The 21,912-nt window shown below is 47.4% G+C and overlaps 1 protein-coding gene across 4 annotated transcripts in view; it reads left to right on the top strand.

The window, feature by feature from the left end:
- Positions 1–21,912, top strand: part of TBL1X (transducin beta like 1 X-linked) — a 211,700-nt gene that overhangs the window by 105,553 nt on the left and 84,235 nt on the right. The gene's annotated exons all lie outside the window — the stretch shown is intronic.

Below are 21,912 nucleotides of genomic sequence, written 5' to 3'. Positions count from 1 at the left end.
ATTCCCTCCCATTGCTCTCTCTTTCCTTTTGAGTTGTTTTCCCTTCTCACCTTTGTGTTTGCAGAGCTGTGCTCTTCTATGAATGAGGCTGTAGAAATTATGCTTTGGAGCAAGAGTCAGAAGCACTTTGGGAGCCCCCTGAGTGGAGAGGGGGCTTTGTGCATGGGCAGTTGGCAAGGTCTCCTGACTGTGAGCGGGGCTGTCCCGTCCGCCCTGTGACCTGTGCACTGATTCTCGTCCCCGCGTGACTCAGTCCCGCATGTGGCTCCCTCAAGGCTGTGCGGGGGCTGGGCAATGATCCAGTAACTCCAGTGGTGACGGTTTGTCCGCCAATAATACGGTGAAGTCAGTGTATTACGTGCTGTTGGCGTTTGGGGACAGCGTGGTGCCTAACAACCGTGCTGATAAGACGGAACTCATTATTTCGTGTTTGAAATGTAAATACCTTTTTGCCCAAATGTTCATCTTGTTTCAGTTTTTCAATTTGGAGGGTTCATATAATAAATAATTCCCTTAATAGAGTCCCTGATTGCATCGCTCCTCCTGACGACGAGTTAGGTGTCCTTCTGTTCACGGTCTTGCTGGCTTTTAGGAAAACGGAGTTGGAGATGAAAGCGAATTCTTAATCATGACTTGAATCCCTAGGGCACTTTAAGAATGGAAAGCCCTCGGTGCAAACGAGCACACCTTATAAATTGAGGTTATTTCCCCTCGTCTGTGCAGCGGCCCCCCAGTGGGTTGTTCACCAGCACGTGTGTCCAGCGGCACCAAATTTTCATAGCCGACACTGGGCAGCGGTGGCCCAGACGTGCCAGGGGCCGGCACATGGCTGAGGACGTGCTGTGCCACGTTCGAAAGACTACACCCAGAAATCATGCAGTCCGTGTTGGAGATGTAGTCCCTGAAGTTTTAGGTAATTTTGTTTTGATTTTTAAATTGTTTGCATAGAGCCATCGTCTTAGACGTAAGGAGAGCTAAAAATCAAATATGCAGAAACCCTGCACGTGTGGGGCTTTGCGACGTTTCACCACGCACCTAGGCTAAATGGAATAAATCATTTTGTAGACAAGATCACCAGGAGACACTGTAGCCTGTGGAAGGGAACAAAGTGGTGCATTAGTCAACGTGGGAGACGGTTGCAGGCGATCGTGTGGCTTCATCTCTGAACAATAGATGTGAAGTCTTGAAAAACATACTTTAAAACACTGAACTGGAGATGATCTCTGCGGCTTCTTCTCTCAAGTTGTTCACGACTAGTAGGGAAGACGAGAAATTTTTATAATTAATTCTTATACGAGCTGACCGTCTAAATCTGAGCATCCGTGCAAAACAAGGGGTCATGGGGCACTTGGGGGGGGCTCAGTCAGTTGAGTGTCTGGCTCTTGATTTTGGCTCAGGTCATGATCTCAGGGTTGTGAGATCGATCTCTGTGTCGGGCTCCACGCTGAGTGTGGAGTCTGCTTGAGGTTCTCTTTCTCTCTTTCCTTCTGCCCCTCCCCCCCCCAAATAAATAAGTCTTTAGAAACAAACAAGGGGTCAGGGAAATCAGCCATTCGCCTAGACTGAATTCCCAATCAGGCTCGATTTAGCCCGCTAAGGGACATCTGGCAGTTTCTGGAGAGATTGTTGGGTGTTACAGGTGCACCGGGGGGATGCTTCTGGCATCTAGTGGATAGAGCTCAGGGTGGTGCTCAGCACTGCAGAGTGGACAGGCCGGCCCCATCACAGGTAATTATTGCCCCAGTCTACGCTGGGGACACCAATCCCCCTCTCCTGTGACAACCGAAATGTTTGTAGACATTGCCAACGTCCTCTGACTGCACGGTCGGCCTGGTTGGGAACCACCACCCTGAGCTCAGAGGCTCTGAGATCACCTGTTGAGTGCCCTTCCCTTTGTTCGTGGCCTCTGGAGTTCAGGGACGTGTAGGTGGCTTCTAGAAACTGGCAGGGCCGGGGGCAGAAGTGGAACCCTGAGGTCCTCCGACCTCGCTTATCCAGAGCGCCACCACCGACACAGCCCCGGAGTGCGGTCACGGTCTCTGGAGACGTGCACGTTTGCTTTGAGCCGTCGTCTGGGTGGTGTGGATTTTATGTTATTTTATTTTATTTCATTTTTTATTTTTATTTTTTTAAAGATTTTATTTATTTATTCGACAGAGATAGAGACAGCCAGCGAGAGAGGGAACACAAGCAGGGGGAGTGGGAGAGGAAGAAGCAGGCTCATAGTGGAAGAGCCTGATGAGGGGCTCGATCCCGGAACGCTGGGATCACGCCCTGAGCCGAAGGCAGACGCTTAACCGCTCTGCCACCCAGGCGCCCCGGATTTTACGTTATTTTAGATGTCGCTTTCAAGTCGCTCATGGAGGCTAGTGGATATGTGAATTACATGTGCACGAGACGTGTGGAAGAATGAGAAGTCATCGAAAAACTTTTCAGCACAGACCCTGCCTGCATTAATTCCAGGTACAGACGGTTCTCTCCGAGGTGTGTGTCGTAATCCGTGCTGTGCCCCAAGTGGTCCCGTGGTCCTTAGGGCAACACGGAGTGCAGACGTCCACACAGGTGGGGAGAGCTGATGAAATGATCGCGTGTCTTCGTGCAGTCCCCCCTCCCCAACCCCTTTGGGGAAGATTTAGGAGTAAGATGCAGGACCGTGAAGCCCCATAGCCCGTGGTTTCCTGTAACCGTAATCGGGGCCAAATTACCTAGTTATAAATAATTAGGTGAAGGCTATAAATTTTTGACATTGATTCTCAAATATTCATAAGGAAACAGTCATACGAGACTAATTGTTATGGAGGAGAGCTGAGACCTAAGTGGATAGGAGATTCAGGAAAAAACAAGGTAGAAAGGCAGCCTCAGTGTCCGTAGGAAAGGAAGACACATCCTTTCAAAGACTCGGACTTGAGGCATTACTTTAGAATGTGAGTTTATTTTTTATTTATTTTATTTTTTTTTAAAGATTTTATTTTTATTTATTCGACAGAGATAGAGACAGCCAGCAAGAGTGGGCACACAAGCAGGGGGAGTGGGAGAGGAAGAAGCAGGCTCACAGCGGAGGAGCCTGATGTGGGGCTCGATCCCAGAATGCCGGGATCATGCCCTGAGCTGAAGGCAGACGCTTAACGACTGAGCCACCCAGGCGCCTCTAGAATGTGAGTTTAATTATCTTTTCAGAGGACCTACGGCCTCTACCACTGACGTTCTTAATGACCCTATGGAATTCTTTGCCTTTCATTTTCTTTATGAAATTCTGTGAGCATTTTTCCTCCCAAAGATATTAATTGGGAACAACGGCGAATGCCCACTCTCTCACGGTCCTCTAGCCCACACACATACTCAGCTACCCACTGGTCACAATATATGCTAAATGCCAAAAGCCACAGACAGTGACAGAGTGTGGTTTTTAAAAGAAAGAAATGCATGATATGCCCAACATTTATAGGAAAATGTTTCGATTGAGCAGTCCTCGAGTCAAATGTGTCTTTCAGGAGTTCTGTGGCGGGATAGCCCTTGGCATAGCCTGGTTCCCAGATGTGTAGGCTCACACGTTTTTCTGAAGAGCTAGCCGGGGAGGGAGTTACAAGGCAGCCCTAGTCCTGTCTCTAAACAGTGTTCTCCGTCTGCGTGTATGTTGTTAATTATCGCCACTAATTAGGGCTTTATAAATCAGATAGTCCATGTCACTGTTTGGCATGGACTGAACTGTGTCTCCCCCCACACCCCAAAGATACATTGGACTCCCAACCGCCAGCACCTCAGAATGTCACCTCGTTTGGAGATAGGGTCTTACAGAAGGAATCAAGTTAGTGAGGTCATTGGGGTGGGCCCTGTAACAAGAGGACATTTGGACACAGGTGCATGTGAGCATGGAAGTAGACATCCACGAGCCCAGACGGGAGGCCTGCAACAGATTGTCGCGAGCTTGATCTCCGACTTCCGGACTCCAGAATGTGGAGGGACACATTTCTGTTAAGCGTGCCAGCTTGTGTCCCTTTGTTACAGTCGCCCCGTGAAACTAAGACACTGGTTTAGCCTTTCAGTGTCTTTTAGTCCATGAAGGGAGCCCAGGCTTGGTGTGGGAGCTCCTCACTGTGGCAGTGGAGATGAAAGGACTATCACTTACTTGATTCGTTCTGCAGAGACCCCATGTCCACATCAGGTGACATTGTGAGGTCCTGGGGGTTCGGTTTTCAATGTATCTTTTTGGGGGAACATAATTCAACCCATAACACCGTGCATTAGAGGGTTCTGTTTTCTTGTGCACAGTGCTACCACGTTCGGTAGACCTGCCTGGCTACGACGGGTGGCGGGGGATGTTTCTGAGCGTGGTCGGGTCACTGCGGTGAACAGGCAGGAGAGGGTCACAGACACGCAAGAGCAGAATTCCTGTGTCAGCGGTTGTGAGCCCTGCATCTTCGAGCTTCTACGGAGAGTTCACTTGATTTTCAGAAGCGTTCTCTCACAAGTCTCCACTCTTGTCTTTCTCTCTCCCCATTTCCTTGGGTGGCTCTGACTCCTGGTGTAATCGATTCAGTGACTTGTAATTCAGAATTTACTTTTGGTTGTTAGTGTCCCCAAAACTTAAAAAAAAAAAAAAAAAAAAGAAAAAGAAAAAAACCAAGGCTGCCCATGAATATGTTACAGTTTTTTTTTTTTTTAAGATTTTATTTATTTATTTGATAGAGAGAGACAGCCAGTGAGAGAGCGAACACAAGCAGGAGGAGAGGGAGAGGAAGAAGCAGGCTCCCAGCGGAGCAGGGACCCTGGGATCATGCCCTGGGCCGAAGACAGACGCTTAACGACTGAGCCACCCAGGCGCCCCATGTTACAGATTTTGCTCATCGATAAGAATATGTGATTGAGGGGCGCCTGGGTGGCTCAGTCGGTTGAGCGTCCGACTCTTGCTTTGGGCTCAGGTCATGATCTCAGGGTCTTGAGATCGAGCCTCGGGGTGGAATCTACTTGAGATTCCCTCCCTCCTCCCCTCAAAAAAACCCAGATAAATAAAAATTTTTAAGACAAGAGTCTGTGATTGACTAACAATATCTTGATTATAAAATAAAACACGTCGTATGTTGGCACACGAGGAAGTGAGGTTCTCTGGTTCTCTTCATCTTCATCACGTGAGATGCAGCAACAGCAGCACGCTGGTAGTGGCCAGGCTTTCCGAGCAGATCCAGCGTGAAGTGGAACGTGGCAGAGCCTGTGTGGACTGGATGGAGCTGGGAGGGAAAAGAACGCTGTCCATCACGAGCTGGGTGCTGGGCGTGCTCGCCCAGACGGTACACGTGGGAAGACATACGGTCGCTGTGGACACATAACCTGGGCTTGTATTGGGCCAGGGCTGCGTGTGAGTCACCGGGAGGAGTGTACTTTACTGCCGGGCGGTCTTCCTGTAGAAAACGCGAGTGAGCCTTGGCATGGACCTTGCTCCTCTTTCCTTTTACCACCGGGGCTACCCGGTGGGCGAGGGAGGCATCAACCCTCTTGGGTTCCCAGGAAAGCAGTCGTTGTTACTAAAATACCAAGCGTGTGCCTTCCTCTAGTTGCAAAGAGCTGACTTTGTGCTAACGCGGCTGACGAGCGAGCACACGCGGAACAGCTCTCCTGCGGCACTTGGAGCACAGCGCGAGTGACCGAGTGACCGGTGCCGCTGTGGAACTGGAGTCCTTTGTGGGGGAATGTGTACAATGAGAGGGGCTCGTCTCTCTGGGACCGGTGATGGTGTACGTACCCCACAGAAGCGGGGTGGGGGAGAGGGAGATGCCCCAGTTCCATCTCTGATCCTCTGCTGTCAGTGGACGCATGAAACCCGCCTCCGTGATGGGAAATGCAGGTCTAGCACTGCTGTATCTTTCCGTTGCATCAGTAAAGCTCACTCGGATTTCATGTGCTTTTGACTATCTGTGCCGGAGATCTCGCAGGGCTTACAGCTTGATGGTATACCACCGAGAATGGTCTCATTCCTTTGTAGCAGAAAGATACTGTCCTCTCCACCTAGGCAATGTTGATGAGCATTTCCGACCCCAGTTGGAAATACTTGTTGACGAATACTTACTTCTAAAACCCAGGAGGCCCATCAGTCTGCTGTGTTGGGCTCAGATCATGGAAAGCCATGCTTTTTCCTATAGTGTTAGGAAGATGTTACATCTGATTTTAATCCTGTGCAGCCAACACTTGCTGAGTATCTCCTGTGTATCCTGCGTGGAAGGTTATACCAATAAATGGAACTTAGTATTTTATGGGATTGGACTGGATAGGATAGGTCCAAACATGGCCAGACCCCTGACTGTTGTGGGAGCAGAGCGAAGGTGTGCCTATGCCCTAGAGGGTGACAGAGGCTTCCGGACAGCACTGACGTTTCCGCTGGACCTTTCCAGAATGAACTTTATGCAGAGGAGAAAGCAAAGGTGCTTCTTGGTGGCGGGAACAAACCATTCAGGACATGTGGACTTAATTACGTGTGCGTGAGGGATCACTGGGAGTTTTGGTCACTAGAGGATGATGTCATGAATCAGTGTTTTGGGGCGTTACTTCTGGCCGTGTTAGTGTCCGAGCACATTAGTCATAGACTGTAGCAGAAATGCAGGGGGGTGTTCAGGGCCTGGAGGGCTATACCCGTGCACCCAACATTTGCATTCAGCCAATCTCTGTGCTCACAGTTGGACCAATGTGGACATCTGGGTCAAATAGGGCCAGGATTCATGGCCGGTGTGCTGTCTGTGGAGCAGCTCAGGAAGGGGTGGTGGACAAGGGTTGGCAGGAATGGCCTCCCCGGGCAGGGTACACCCGAGAGGTTTGTTTTTCCGTCATTCCGTGAATTGCAAAGGTGAGATGATAGCTGTCCAGCTTTGGGCAACCTCTGTAAGGATGGAACTTGTTTCTGGAAGCGAGTGGTAAAGGCAGACCTAGTTACTGCTTCCAGAAGTGTAGTTTGGGGATGATCATCTTCCAGGCACGTAAGGCACAGTGGCGTCTTCCATCCTGGCCCCCTGTTGCATGTTTCTGGGGCTCTCTTCCCCGTTCACTGTGCTTTGGGCCCCTCTCCCACCCCTGTGACCACAGCCGGGGAGGAAGTGGCAGGTCTCCGGCGGGCAGAAAGAAATCGCAGGGAACACGGCACTGGAGTTGCAGTCTGGCCTACAAGCGTGTGCTTGTGTTAGATAGAAATACGGAATACGTGTACGGGAGGTCAAAGGCATAATGACCACGCGATTTCCTTCTTCACCTTTTATGATTTCACACATGCTGCCTTTTTGAGGAGGAATATAATAAGCACAGTAGTATTTGGTGCTGTGTATGGTTCCCATGTATAGAATTTTCTAGAATGCCTCATACCGGTGCGGATGCTAAGTTAGGTGACTTCAAGGCTGTGAAGCAGAATATTCATAACCATGAAGTACAAATTTCTGGATACATTTCAAGTTCCTCTTCTTTTCTTGTACGCCAGGGGCGTTTGAATGTCCCCTTGTCTTGCCACTAATTCTCCGAGCAAACGGAGTGATTTTCAGCAACGCATTGTCTGTCTCACAACCCTTCCTCTTGGTCTGAGAATTGCTGGCTCGGAAAGCTTTGCGGAAATCGAATCGAGAGCAGTGGCTGGTCCTGGATGCGGGGCTCATCACTTTGAATGTATGGCTTTGAAGTTGTACGTCAATATATTTTTAAATGGTAGCTGATGAACTAGGTAGTCCAGAGGTGATTTCTTTCACACTAAAGGGGATGCCACGTATTGGGTAGAGTTGACTACAGTTTCTCTTTTTCTCTTACACAAACTCGCTGAATTTCAATTCTTACAAGGTATCTGGTATTTAATGATAACTGACCATATTTTTTCCTTTTCTTTCACGTTTTTTCTTTTATAAATGTGAGGATTTTAAGTGATTTAAGTCTCTTATATTTTCTTTCTTTCTTTTTTTTTTTTTAATTTCATTTTTAAGTAATGTCTGTACCCAGCGTGAGGCTCGAACTCACAACCCTGAGGTCCAGAGCCTCACACTTCACCTACGGGAGCTGGCTAGGCGCCACTCGTCTCTTACAGCTTCTAGTAATCGGTCCCAGTTGGTTGCGTGTGGACATGTAGGTCCAGAGGTTCCAAAAGCAGGCTTCGTTCTTGACTAGATAGCGGCACATTTGTCATGGTGCACATGGACATGTGTGCCAGTCGCTGGCCACAAGTAGGCTTGCCACGTGCGTCGTTGAATGATACACTGGAGAGATCTTGGAGTCAGTGAAGATTCCTTTGCTCTTCAGACATCCTAAATAGTGAAAATCAAAGCAGGTGAATAGGTGTGCATAGAGATTCTCGTTGCCTACTATTCTTCTAGAAGAATCTTTCTCCTTTAAGGGAAGCCATTTCAGAATTTCTAATTAATTCTTCAAGCGGACTCATTACTGGGCCTGGAGAAAGAGCTCATTATAGTAATGGCTTCTCATCCGTTCTGTGGTTTGATGTCACAGGCCCTGGGGGCCAGGCTAAGCTGTAGTTCCAATGTCTCTCCTATTGATCTGAGACCCACAGCACCACCTTTGTTTTTCGAATAATTATGTGGTGATTTTGTGAATACAGTAAAGGTCGCACGGCTTTACAAAAGCTAACAACGTATTTGTGGACACATATTTGGATACCAGTGACAGAAAACACGGCTATATGTGTGTAGTTGTGGACATTTTGTAATCCCTAAAATATCAAATCTGCAGTTTGAGATCTGGTCTGTCCTCTCTTTCAGTCCCAGGTGTGTCCCCGGACACGAAGGGAAAGGTGGAGGCACGTGTCAGTGCTGTCGAGCTAGGGTGACAGCCAAGGTCAAACGTAGGACCAAAGCCAGTCACAGGTGCCTTAGCCTCCCCGCGGATTTGCCGAGAGAGTGCGATTCAAGCTCAGTGTTAGTGGTTACTTCCGTTTCCCAGGACTACCAAGTGTACCCCACACTGCGTGACTTAACAGAGATTTATTTTCTCTCTGCTCTGGAAACCCGAAGTCTGACATCAGGGTGTCCCCAGGACCACCCACCCTCTGAATGAAGGCTCTGGGGGAGAGGATCCTTCCTTTCCTCTCTCTCCTGGCTTCCCGTGGCTGCCAGGAACCCTGGGCATTCCTGGACTTGTAGACAGTCCCTCCCTCCTCTGCCTTCTCCGTGTGTCTCTGTTTTCCCCGCAGCGCGTGGATCAGGGGCACACCCCACTCCCGAATGACCTCATCTTGATGAATTCCATCTGCGATGGCCGCATTTCCAAGTAAGATCTCATTCTGCAGTGCAGGGGGTCGGGGCTGCAACCTCTCTTTTGGAGAAGACGCAGTTCAAGCCCCAGTAGTGGTCATTCCCTACGCCTTCTCATCCCACCGTGCTCTTACTATCCTGGACCCTCCGGCTATTCCCTGGTGGCCACCCAGCCGTGAGTGACGCATGCCCGTGGCCCTCAGACGTTTTTACAGGGCAAGCAAAGAAGTCCAGTTAAAAATTCTTTGTCGTTAATAAAATTAGCATGTAAACACAACAGGCTCCCAAGTGCAGCGTTCCGTGGAAGGTCAAGGCTGCTGCAGTCTTGGTACACAGGAGCGTATTCAAGCGATGAGGTCAAAAGCCAGGCAGAGGCTGGCGTTGACTCAGTGCACTTTTTATTTCATGTTTCTCTGCCAAGGGTCTGCAGATTCCAAGAGTCTGTCCCTCAGGAGGGGATTTTGGGATAATCACAGTTCACAGAGGTGCGTGCAGGGTCGCGTTTCTGGTGTGTTCTGGCTTTGTGCACTGACTCCGATTTTCAGCTTGGGAACCCGCTCTCTGTCACGCTGCATGACGAGGCTTCTTCACGCGACTGAGCAGGAGGAATGAGCCCGAGTCCGGGTGACAAGGTCATCTCTGGGCCCACTCGCCTTGTCCCTTGGAAGCTCTGTGATCCAGCCACACAGCAAGGACTCTTCAAGGCCCCTGGCCTCTAGGGGGCAGAGCCTGGTGGCTCTGAGCGCAGCCCCCCATCCTGTGTTAGCCACAGGGGGGCAGGAAGAGGAACAGCTGTGCCCATGGGGTCTTGGTGCCTGGAATCCGAAGGCGTGTCTGTGGAGTCTTGTCCAGTTTTCTCTGAAAGAAATTACACCGTGGGTGAGTCTTTGGTGCGCAGTTAGACATCTTTCAAGACTCTCTGGTTCTTTTGAGGAAAACGTGTTAAGCATCTGCTCCAAGGAGCTCTGTCGTTGCAAGTCTGAGAGCATGGCGGGTGAAACCTGGACCTTGAATCTCCTCTCTCTCTCCAGCGTTGGTGGCTTCAGATAGTAAACAGGAGGTAACGCGGGTGTTCTGTCCCCGAATTCACCCCTTGGAGACAGACCCGGGGCCCTGGAGGATGAGCTGCTAGCAGCAGTCTGGACAACAGGGAATATGACTTCGCATCGTAATTACACTCCCCAAACAAGATCCAGCTTCATAATTAGAGTCCCAATTAGAGTGTGTAGCAGCCATCAGTTCCGTCCATTCCGGCCGTTAATGTCAGACTCACGAAAAAGGCAGCCAGACAAACTAGAATTTTACCTTGGGGGTCAAAAATCTAAGTTCAGTTACATGAGGGAACATAAGTAGCTTAAAGCCACAAAGGGGCTCTTTCGGGTAAATCTGTTGTCCTGTGGGGATGCAAAGTACAACGCATTTTTTACGTCAGGAATTTGCTAAAATAAATCAGACAAGTTTAGGATTTACCTCATAGGAAACCAAGAACTTGAAACAGGAATTTGTCTTCTCGTCTAATGAAAAATACTGCTTGTACCGTTTGGACATGGAAGTGCTTAGCCGAGGGGAGCAAAGTATTGGCTGGGGATTTAGGAGAAAAAAATAGTCTGGTTTCGACAGCCGCATGGATCTGGGAGGTAAATGACTTACCCAATAGACGCGGATTTTACTCCTAAAAGAGAACTCTTTGGGGGGGTGCCTGAGTGGCTCAGTGGGTTAAGCACCTCACTCTTGATTTTGGCTCAGGTCATGGTCTCAGAGTCGTGAGATGCGTCCCCATGTTGGAATCCCATGTTGGACACCCAGTGGGAGGCTGTGTGAGATGCTCTTCCTCCCTCTCCTTCTGTAGCGTGCCACCGCCCTGCTCCTTCCTCCACGCTCTCTCTCTGTCTCAAAACAAAACAAAGCAAAACTATTGGATGGTGGCAAGGTAGATCCATTTAGTTTGGATCTTTCTTTGGATGCTTGCTAGAAGGTAAACAAATGGAATTAAATAGTAATTATTGACTTGGAGGTGGTGGGCGGGGAGGGGATCGATGGGGTTAGTTTCCAGGCCAGGTTCCTTCATTTCTCCTAGCATACTCCAGTTTCAGACCCCCATATTAGTTATCCATTGCTGTGTAACAAATTATCCCAACACTCAGCAGCTGAAAGTTACAAACATTTAGTATTTCCTACTGGTTCTGAGAATCGGGAATCCAAGTACAGATGCGCTGGATGGTCTGGTCCAGGGCGTCTCATGAATCGTAGTCCCGTTGTTGGCCCCGGCTTCGATCTTTGAAGGTTGTCCCAGCTGAGGATCCGTTCCAAGCTCATTCATGTATGTGCAACTTGGCAGGAATCTTCAGTTCCTAACTTTGTGGGCCTTTCTGTAGGGCTACTCCATGACCTGGTTTCCCCCCAGAGTGATGATCCATATGAGAAAAATGGACGGAGGGAGAGGAGAAGAGGCAGGAGTGGGAGAGAAGGAGATAGAGAAAGAAAGTACTGGAAACCACAGTGGTTTCATACCTAATTGCAGAAACAACATACCATCAATTCTGCCATGTTTGTTGGTCACACGGACCAGTCTAGGTAAATGGTGGGTGAGGCTAGGCCAGGGTTTGAATGCCAGGAGGTGGGCTCATTGGGTGCCATCTAAGAGGCTGCCTACCAGAGCACTGTCTTTTACACCCATAAATTTGCATCTTGGTTAGAGAATTACTCCTTTGACTACATTACAGATTATCAGAAAATGCTGGAGGGGTTCCTGGGTGGCTCAGTTGGTAAGTGTTAAGAAGGTCATGATCTCAGGCTCGTGGGATTGAGTCCCACATTGGGCTTCGGCTCAGTGGGGAGTCTGCTTCAGATTCTCTTTCTCCCTCTGCCTCTCCCCACCCCCAAATAAATAAATAAACAAATAGATAAATCCTTTTTTTAAAAAAAGTGCTGGAGAAATTCTTTATTTAGCCACGCCCATGGCGTAACCTATGGAACCATCAGAACCTACCTAGAAAGACTCTTTTTTTAAAAAAAAATGCTGGAGAAATTCTTTATTTAGCCACGCCCGTGGCGTAACCTATGGAACCGTTAGAACCTACCTAGGAAGATTCTCACTTTACTACATAGCAGTCAGTTAAAGAGCAATGATTAGGTGCTTCTTTTCTGCTCCTAATTGTATTCTTGGACAGAAAAATCGTTTTCCCTCCGATCAACTGGAAACATTTGTTGAGTCCGTAATGGATGAACCTTGTTGGTGCCCGTCTTCACTGTGTGTCCCTGGTAATCTTGCAGTTACTGTCAGGACTGCTGCCCCGCCACACACTCCTTCTGCCCCCAAGACATTTAGGAAATGCTGACCTTTCCCTTTCAAGATAATGAAATTGAATTACCTTCTTGCCTGTCTTCTATGCAGAGTTAGCAAAAGAAAAGTTCATGAGATGTTTTTTCCCGCAACTGTTCCCAGCGTTTATGGAATTTTATCTCCTTCGAAAATTCTTTTTTTTTTTTTTTTAAAAGTGATTCTTGGAACTTATCTTTTTTTTTTTTTTTTAAGATTTTATTTATTTGACAGAGATAGAGACAGCCAGCGAGAGAGGGAACACAAGCAGGGGGAGTGGGAGAGGAAGATGCAGGCTCATAGTGGAGGAGCCTGATATGGGGCTCGATCCCATAACGCCGGGATCACGCCCTGAGCCGAAGGCAGACGCTTAACCGCTGTGCCACCCAGGCGCCCCTCCTTCGAAAATTCTTAAAAAATTTTTGCTTCTAATTCGAGTCTGGTTGACGTATTCTGTTCGTTTCAGGTGTACAACATAGTGATTCAACAGTTGCACGTATTATGAAATGCACACTGTGATAGTGTAGTTACCGTGTGTCACCAGACTGACTGCAGTCATAGTGCCCATATTTCCTATGCTGTACTTCTCATCCCTGTGACTGACTTATTCTATAATTTGGAAGTTTGTACCTCTTAGTCCCCTTTACCTGTTTGGTCCATCCCCCAACCCCCGCCGTCTGGCTTTATTTTTTGTATTTGTGAGTCTGCTTTTTAATTAATTAATTAATTTATTTATTTATTTATTTATTTATTCGACAGAGAGAGAGACAGCCAGTGAGAGAGGGAACACAAGCAGGGGGAGTGGGAGAGGAAGAAGCAGGCTCGTAGTGGAGGAGCCTGATGTGGGGCTCGATCCCATAACGCCGGGATCACGCCCTGAGCCGAAGGCAGACGCTTAACCGCTGTGCCACCCAGGCGCCCCTTAATTTTTTTTAAATTGCCGTTGTTTGTTTGTTCATTCGTTTTGTTTTTTAGATTCCACGTGGAAGGGAAATCACGTGGTATTTGTCTTTCTGTGACGGGCCGATTTCACTTTACCTAGTACACTCTTGGTCCAGCCCCGTTGTCACGGATGGCAAGATTTCCCTCTTCTCTTTGGTTGAGTAGTATCCCTTCGTGTGTGTATTACCACGTCTCCTTGATCTGTTGCTGGACACTCGGGTTGCTTGCGTATCCTGGCTGTTGTAAGTAGTGCTGCGATAAACATCGGGGTGCCGGTATCTTTTCAAATTAGTGTTCTTGCATTCTTCGGGTAAATACCCAGAGTAGAATTACTGGACCCTATGGTTCTTCTGTGTTTAGTTTTTTGAGGAACCTCCATCTTGTTTTCAGCAGTGGTCACACCAATTTATATTCCGCCCCCCCCCCCCCCCAACAGTGCACAAGGGTTCCTTTTTCTCCACATCCTCACCAATACTTACTGTTTCTCGTCTTTTCGATTCCAGCCATTCCAGCTGGTGTGAGGTGATACCTCGTTGCAGTTTTCATTTGTATTTCCTTGATTGGTCATGTTCAGCATCTTTCCATGCGTGTCTGTTGGCCGTCTGGATGTCTTCTTTAGAGAAATATCTGTTCATCTCTGCTGCGCATTTTTAATTGGATTATTTGTGTTTTGGTGTTGAGTTGTGTGAGTTTTTTTTACGTATATTTGATTAACCCGTTTTTGGGTCTGTCACTTGCAAATATTTTCTCCCTTTGGGTAAGTTTTGTTTTGCCTTTTCGTTTTGTTGATGGTTTTCTTTGTTCTATTATAAAAGCTTTTTAGTTTGATGTAGTCTCAATTGTTTATTTTTGCTTTTATCTCCCTTGCCTGGGGAGGCATATTCAGAAAAATATTGCTAAGGCCAGTGTCCAAGAGATTTCTGCCTATGTTTTCTTTTAGGAGTTTTATGGTTTCATTTCTCACATTTAGGTCTTTAATCCACTTAGAATTTATTTTTGCGTGTGGTGTAAGAAAGTGGTCCAGTTTCATTCTTTGGCATGTAGCTGTCCAGGCTTCCCAACACCATTTCTTGAAGAGACTGTCTTTTTTCCCAGTACATATTCTTGCCTCCTTTGTTATAGATGATTTGACCATAGAATCATGGGCTCATTTCTGGAATTTCCATTCTGTTCCATTGATCTGTCTGTCTGTTTTTGTGCCAGAACAATACCGTACAGCATTTTCTCTCTTACTCATGATTTCAAAGATGGTAGCATCTCTATCGCTCTTTGCTCATGCAGCGCTAAAATCATTCATTCATTCATTCCTTTGGCAGATACTGATCGAGAACTTCTTTGCACCAGGAGTTGGGCGATGCCCTTGAGATGCGGCTGTAAAGGGCGGAATAGAGTAATAAAGGCAAACGTTTTCGAACAGTAATTAAAGCCAATCAGATATAGGGAAATGAACGTGGTGAGTAGGAGTTCCCTTTTACGAATTCAGGACACTCAGGATGACGTAATGAACATTTCATAGGATCCTGATTTTCGAGTTGAGAAGGAATCTTTTAAGATTCTTGTCTAGCTCTTGTGTTCTCTGGACAACGCATTGCAGTCCAGAGAGGGGAGTGCCTTTCCTGCGCGGAGAGCCAGGGACCCAATGCTCTGACCCCCAGGGTGTCCTAAGCAGGAGCCAGGTCACATGGTGTCTGTCAGCATCTGGAAGGTCAGAAGCTTCCAGGTGATGTATTCGCCTGCACTTACAAGTTCTCGTGCCAGATTGGAAGGCCTTATCTTGCCCTAAGTGTGGCCGGTTGCTTTGGCCTGAAGCTTGGTAGTGCCAGACTTTACCGTTAGTGGTCCTGACCCTGAGGCCAAGCTCTTGAAGGGCTTTAAGTTTGTCCTTGAAGGATTTTCATCCCTGCTATTCAAGTCTGGCTAAGAGGAATAATCCAAAGGGTTAAAGGGGGGGTGGAGGGGTGGGGAGAAAGCTGAAAATAAAAACAAAATAATAAAGAGAATGGCATTTTGAATGGTGGAAATGGGAGACCTGTATAAAAGCTGGAACTTGGTAAGAACAGGTAGGTGTTTGCCCCGGGGTTGCCAAGGCTAACGCTCTTTGATGTGCTGAGGCAGACTCATCACTCCGAACGAGTTAGTGGTGGCAGCCCTCAGTAACAGCTGTTGACCCAGATCGGGTTGGTTGGTTCATGGACTGGGCGGGTTCTCTGGCCGGGGAAGTTGGGCACGCCATGGCTCACGGGTGCCGCTGCTTCTGCGATGGTTTCTCTTGGGCACAGGCGAGCCGTCTTACCTGCGGGAGCAAGACCCAGAGCTGCTCGGTATCAGACAGCACTGGGTAAATCTCTGGGCTGTGACAGTTTCTCAGGCTTTCCTGATTCTCACGGCTCTAATCATTTTGAGGAACGCTGGTCATGCATTTTGTAGAGATGCTCTTCAATTTCAGTTTGGCTGATTTTTTCTTTTTTCTTTTTACAATTTGATTTATTTGCGCGAGAGAGAGAGAGCGCGTGCGCACGCACAAGCAGGGAGAGCCGCAGGCAGAGGGAGAAGCCTGATGTGGGACTCAATCCCAGGACCCTGGGATCATGACCTGAGCTGAAGGCAGGTGCTCAACCGACTGAGCCACCCAGGCATCCCTTGGGTGATGTTTTTCGCTCGATCAGATTGGGGTTATGAGTTTTGGGGACAAAGACCACAAAGGTCAAATGCCCTGTGCTCACATCCTATCAAGGGTATGTGCTGTCCGGATGCCATATGTCTAATGTGCTACAAATACATAGAGGAGAAGGTCTCTTAACCGGGCCTCCCCATCGGTCTGTCTCGAGTTGATCTCATTGTAGCACAGCATCCGGAGTAGTTTTGGGAGAAAAAAAAGTTTCGCATGCCCAGTTCATAGGTTGATTCAATACTGAATTACTTTTCACAAATGCACTTAACAGGTCCAGCTGGCACGAGCAGGTTTGGGGACAGTGGACACGGGTTTTCATGCAGCGCGCGGGTGCCGGTTCCGGCAGGGAGGCCCCTGGGCCCTGGGAGAAGGAAGGAAGCCCCAGCGTGGTGAGCTCCGGGCCTGTGGGCAGCTGTCAGCACGTCTGCACAGCGCACAGTCCTGGCTAATTCAGCGAGAAAATCAAATTGGAGGCCTCGTTAAGAGACCTCCTCCTCCGTGTATTTTTAGAAGCAGCAAATATCAATCATAAATATTTAATGTTGTGTTTATAGACTTTAGCATCATAAAACTTCTGGAAGGTGACTCAGAGGGGGTCGATGCATGTACACCTAGGGAAGAGAAGAATTTCCCCAACACATCACACTACAGGAGGAAAAGCATCATTGATGTTCTTAGAAAAGAAATAGATACATAGCTATCTTATCTATCTTGTTAAGACTCACCAGATGTGGAACCTAGTAATTATTCTTTGCCTGCCAGGGCTTTCATAACTCTTTTCTGATTTAAAAAATAATGTGCTGTGAGCAATTTGAAAAAATAAAATAGCGTGGAAAGAAACTAGACCCCTAAACTCACCCCTGGAAGTTCCATCAGTGTTGTGGTATGTTTTCTCCCCAATGTTTACAAGTGTGCGTGTGAGGCATACTGTCTGTTCAGCTTGTCATGCTTATCTTCCACTTAACCTTACAGCATAAGCATTTGGTCATCCACCAACATGTAATGAAAATATTTTTGTGCATCTCTCCTGTCAAGTTCACGAACTGTGATTTATTTAACACACGTAGCTGGAGATTTAGATTGCTTCCAGTTTTTGCTTTAGGATAGCTTGCTCGAAATAGAATTGTAGGGCTCTTGAGACCGATGACCAAATTGCTTTCCTGAAAGGTGGTTCCGACTGTATGGCGTTGGGAATGGGGACGGGGGCCCGGGGGGCAGCCCTCTCCAGCAGCTCCCATGATGGTGGTCAGCTGAGCTGGGAACGCATGGCATCTTTTTATATATATATATTTGCATTTCTGTGATTTACTAATGAGGTGGAATATTTTGTTTATCAGCCATGTTCTTTCTTTTTCTTTCTTTCTGTGAATTGGACAAAAGCCCTTTTAAAAGGTGTACCTCAGGTTCGTTCTTTGAACAAGACACTTTCTGGATTTTCCTTGAATGGCAGTTGTTTTAAGGATTTGCAGTGTCAGCGTTTCAGCTAAATGGGTCATTTTTTTTATATAAGTTTTTTTTTTTTTAAAGGTTTTATTTTAGGGAGAACACAAGCAGGGGGAGAGGCTCAGGGAGAGGGAGAAGCAGGCTCCCCACTGAGCCAGGAGCCCAATGTGGGGCTCGATCCCAGGACCCTGAGATCATGACCTGAGCTGAAGGCAGTTGCTTAACTGACTGAGCCACCTAGGCGCCCCTAAATGGGCCATTTCTGATGTTTGGTGGTACCTTATTCTCCTGACTTGAGCCAAACCGTGAATTTACGTATTAGGGCTGCATTTTTAAACAGGATCTATGTGTAGAAAGCAGGAAGGAAGTTAGCAAATTAATTTACTAAAGTCATACCTACACGTGTGTTTCTAATGTCATTGGTGCGAGCCCTTTCCTTCAAGGAGTCCATGCATACCAGAGGTATGACCACCGGTTATCATGTGAGTTGATGTGTTCAAATGTCACACAGACATGTGGATTCCACTCATCCCCTGTTTCCTAGTAGGCTTATCAAAAGTCAGTATTTTTATAGAATGACAGCTGTAGGAAAAGCACAGATTCTTATGTTAGCCAATAAAAGATTTTTAAAATATAATTATAAATTGGCAAACTTGCCAGTTTGTTTCTACTTATCATTAGCCAAAGTTCAGTGTTTCCAAAGGATGTGTGTATGTGCGTGAATGTGCGTATATGTGTGACATATGTCTTCTTATGCAAATAAATTAATCGAGTGTCTACTTTGTGACAGGCTCTGTGCTGGGCGTGAAGCACTGAGCCATTTTATCATATGCTCGCGACAGGGAAGTTTCTAAAGCGCTCTGAAGGCCTTACTCAGAGAAATGCTGTGATAACATTGGGGTGGGATACCTGTCCATTCACAGCATGACAGCTGGAGCGTCTTAGTGGTGTCTGTGTGTATTTGCTCCAAAGTACGTTGAATAGGTAAGAGGCTAGCCAGGGCTTGAATGAGTCATTTCCTGCCAAGTTTCAATAGATGAGATAATCCACGGGGAAATGGCCATATTTTTCCAATATTGGGCATCTCCTTAGGACTCAAGATTCCGTTTCCTGTCTGTGTTTTCCTATCCCAGAGTAGAAGTTTTCTGTGCTCTGCGGTGTGCAGTCGGCACAGAAGTCGAGAACAGGGCTTTCTGTCACGCGCCTCTCCGAAATGGCTCAAGGTCGAGGACTTTGAGTTTGAACCCAGTTTCACAGGGCGCGTGGGTGTGCACACAGCGCCTGCATCAGCCACGGTGCAATTCCGCTCCTTCGTGCCGCTCCGTCGTAGGGGCTGTGTCTTAGCGGTTCCACGTAGAGCTTAAGGCGGCGGGAGTATTCCTGTTACTAGAACAGAGACCGTGGAGTGCGCAGTTTGTCATCATTGAGGAGACGCGTGCCGTGGCCCAGGCGCTGGAAGCTGGAGACCTGCACGCAGTGATTGTGCAATGCTCTTGATGGGCGGGGCTGTGTTCAGCCAAAGTGATCCCTGCGAGTTAGGGCAGAACGTCACAGCTGGAAGACTTCATGTAACAATAGTAACAAGTAACCAACGGTAGTCCTGACGAAGATGTTTTGTTCAGAGTCACCCCGTCTTCATTAGTGGCCCTCTGGGATCTGAGCTATGCTGCTTTGGCTGTCGTACAAAGCCCGTTACTGGCATCGTGGCCTTTGTGTCCCCGTGGCCACGTGCGAGGAAGCGGGACACAGGTATCGTGATGTCACCCCCATTTTAGAGATGATGGAGCTTTGACCAACCTGGGTCCTTACCTGGAAACGAGACCTGTGCCACCTGCTGGGCCAGGTAGCTCCAGAATCAAAGTGTGTAACGTGCACAGAGGTGAGCCTTGGGCTGTTTTGCCCACCCCGTGCATGACCTGCCGGTGACCTTGGCATTCTGAGGCTTATGGGCTTTCACCTACACCTTGCTCAGGGGTCTGATGGAACTTCTAGTAATTCACTATATTATAAGTAACTTCAAACAGAAAATTGTATTTTTTCCAAGAGAAAGCTAGTCTTCAATTAGAATAGTTTGTGATTATTAATGTGTTTTGAATTGGTCGAGGAATAAAGAAAATGTTCTGGCATAGAATTAAAAATTGGCAGTGGTCACAGCTGAAACAAGAATCATGTGGCCTCAGTAGACTGCTTTCTGCTTGGTGACTGCCGTCAGCATGTCGAAGCCTACAGGCACCATAGAAGGATTCCCAAATGTAATTTCCTAGGAGCCACAATACAAAGTAAAAAGAACCCAGTGAAATTAATATTGCAACATATCTTCATATACATCAGGTTAATACTGCAAAACAATTTAGTATGTAATAATGCAATAATATATTCTATTTGACTCTCATTCCATTTCAACAAGTGATCCATATGAAAAATTATCCATGAGATATTTTATGTCTGTCTTTTTCCTGCCATCTTGTCTGTGAAATTCAGTGTGTAATTTGGATTTACAGTCCATGCTGTAAATGTGGACTCCTAGGTCAGTCCAGTCGGAGACTCTGAACTCCAGCATCTGTCTAAAATTATGAAAATTAGCTCATGATATGAAAAGTAATTTTCAAGAAGAAACTTAACACTATTTTTAGGAGGAGATAGTTTTAAACTTTGTTAATTTATTAGTGTGTGGAATTGATCGAGAAAAAAAATGTGAGCATATAATTTAAAAATCTGCATGTGGGGGCGCCTGGGTGGCACAGCGGTTAAGCGTCTGCCTTCAGCTCGGGGCGTGATCCCTGCGTTATGGGATCGAACCCCACATCAGGCTCCTCCGCTATGAGCCTGCTTCTTCCTCTCCCACTCCCCCTGCTTGTGTTCCCTCTCTCGCTGGCTGTCTCTATCTCTGTCGAATAAATAAATAAAATCTTTAAAAAAAAAATCTGCATGTGGACCAGTCACAGAGGACTCATCTGACCTAGAAAGTCCCCATATCCTGCCATCCTGCAGACCACAATGAAAGGATTTTACTTAGTAGCCATGCTGACCTGCTGTGTCCAATAAGGTGGCCACTAGCCGCGTGGAGCTACGGAGTACTCGAAGTGTGGCTAGGGTCATTGAGGAACAGACTTTAAAATTGTATTGCCTTTTAATTGATTTAAGTTTAAACCTCAGTACCTAAATGTTTACATATGTTGGGAATCATGTGGATAATGTGATCTGTGTTCACCTCTCCATTTCCTGAACTATAATAGCTGTCATGTATTTCCAGTGAAAATTTAATCTCCTAATCGAGATGTGGCATAAGTAGAAAATAGATGCTGAGGATTTTGGAGATTGAGTTGGAAAAGGAAATTAGAAGAGCTCAGTAATATTTGATATGGAATACATGTTGAAATGATGCGATTTTGCGTATCTAGTAGGTTAAATTTAAATACATTATGAACAATAACTTTACAGGTCTCTCAACATTTTTAAAATTTAAGCTGTGTAGAAGCTGACATTCTCTTTCTGTTGGACAGTGCAGGTCTCCATCAGAGTTCTCCTATAACAAAGGAAGGAGTGCTCAGAGTTACAGGCTCTCGGGTAATGATCAGATCCCAGACCCTGCTTTCACTCTCCCCTTTGAACAGCATTCTGTACACTCAGGGGAGTCAACTTGATGATTTGTTTGGCTCAGTGTTGGGCCATTTTCAAGCATGGCCACCTCACCTTACTTCCGCCAAGCTCCTCAGTATCGAGAGTTGGCCAGGAGAAGGCAAGGCTCGTCTCCCTTGACAGGGAGCCACACGCTCCGTCCACACTGTTTTTCTTTTGCCCACAGCATCCCCATGAGATAAAAATGGTGATTCCCCTTGTACACTCAAGATAAAGGGTGTCAGACAGGTTGAGTCATTGACCAGGACAAAGGAAACGTACAAATTCCGAGTTGGATTGAGCCCAGGGATGCTTCCTCTGATGAAGGCGCTGTTCCTCAAGCCTTGTGGGCTGGTGCCACACGCCAGGGCTCTAAAGACCTAAAGTTTGGTGCCAGATCCGGAACCAGTAAGTTACCAAGGGGATCGGCAGGTGCTGCCTGTGTACTGCGGCCCTCAGTGTGACGTCAGGAGCGCCGTCGCGAAGCGTCCTGTTGGACTTCTCCTCATACTCATCGGCCAGAACTGGGTCGCATGGAGAACGGATCCTTGGGGAGGCTGTGGCCATGAGCCCGCATGGAGTCCCGCTGTGCTGCAAGGATGAAGAGGGGAGATGGGTGAGGAGAGACGAGCCGACTGGGCTCTAGTCCCTGCTCTCTCTCTAGTGAGGTGGCTTTACTGAAACCCCACACGTGA

The sequence above is a fragment of the Ursus americanus genome, chromosome X, assembly GCF_024610735.1.
Source record: "Ursus americanus isolate L20-20 chromosome X, mUrsAme1.1.p, whole genome shotgun sequence".
Lineage (NCBI taxonomy): Eukaryota > Metazoa > Chordata > Mammalia > Carnivora > Ursidae > Ursus > Ursus americanus.
The sequence above is the reverse complement of the archived record's forward strand: the minus strand, read 5'-3'. Positions and strand labels throughout refer to the sequence as shown.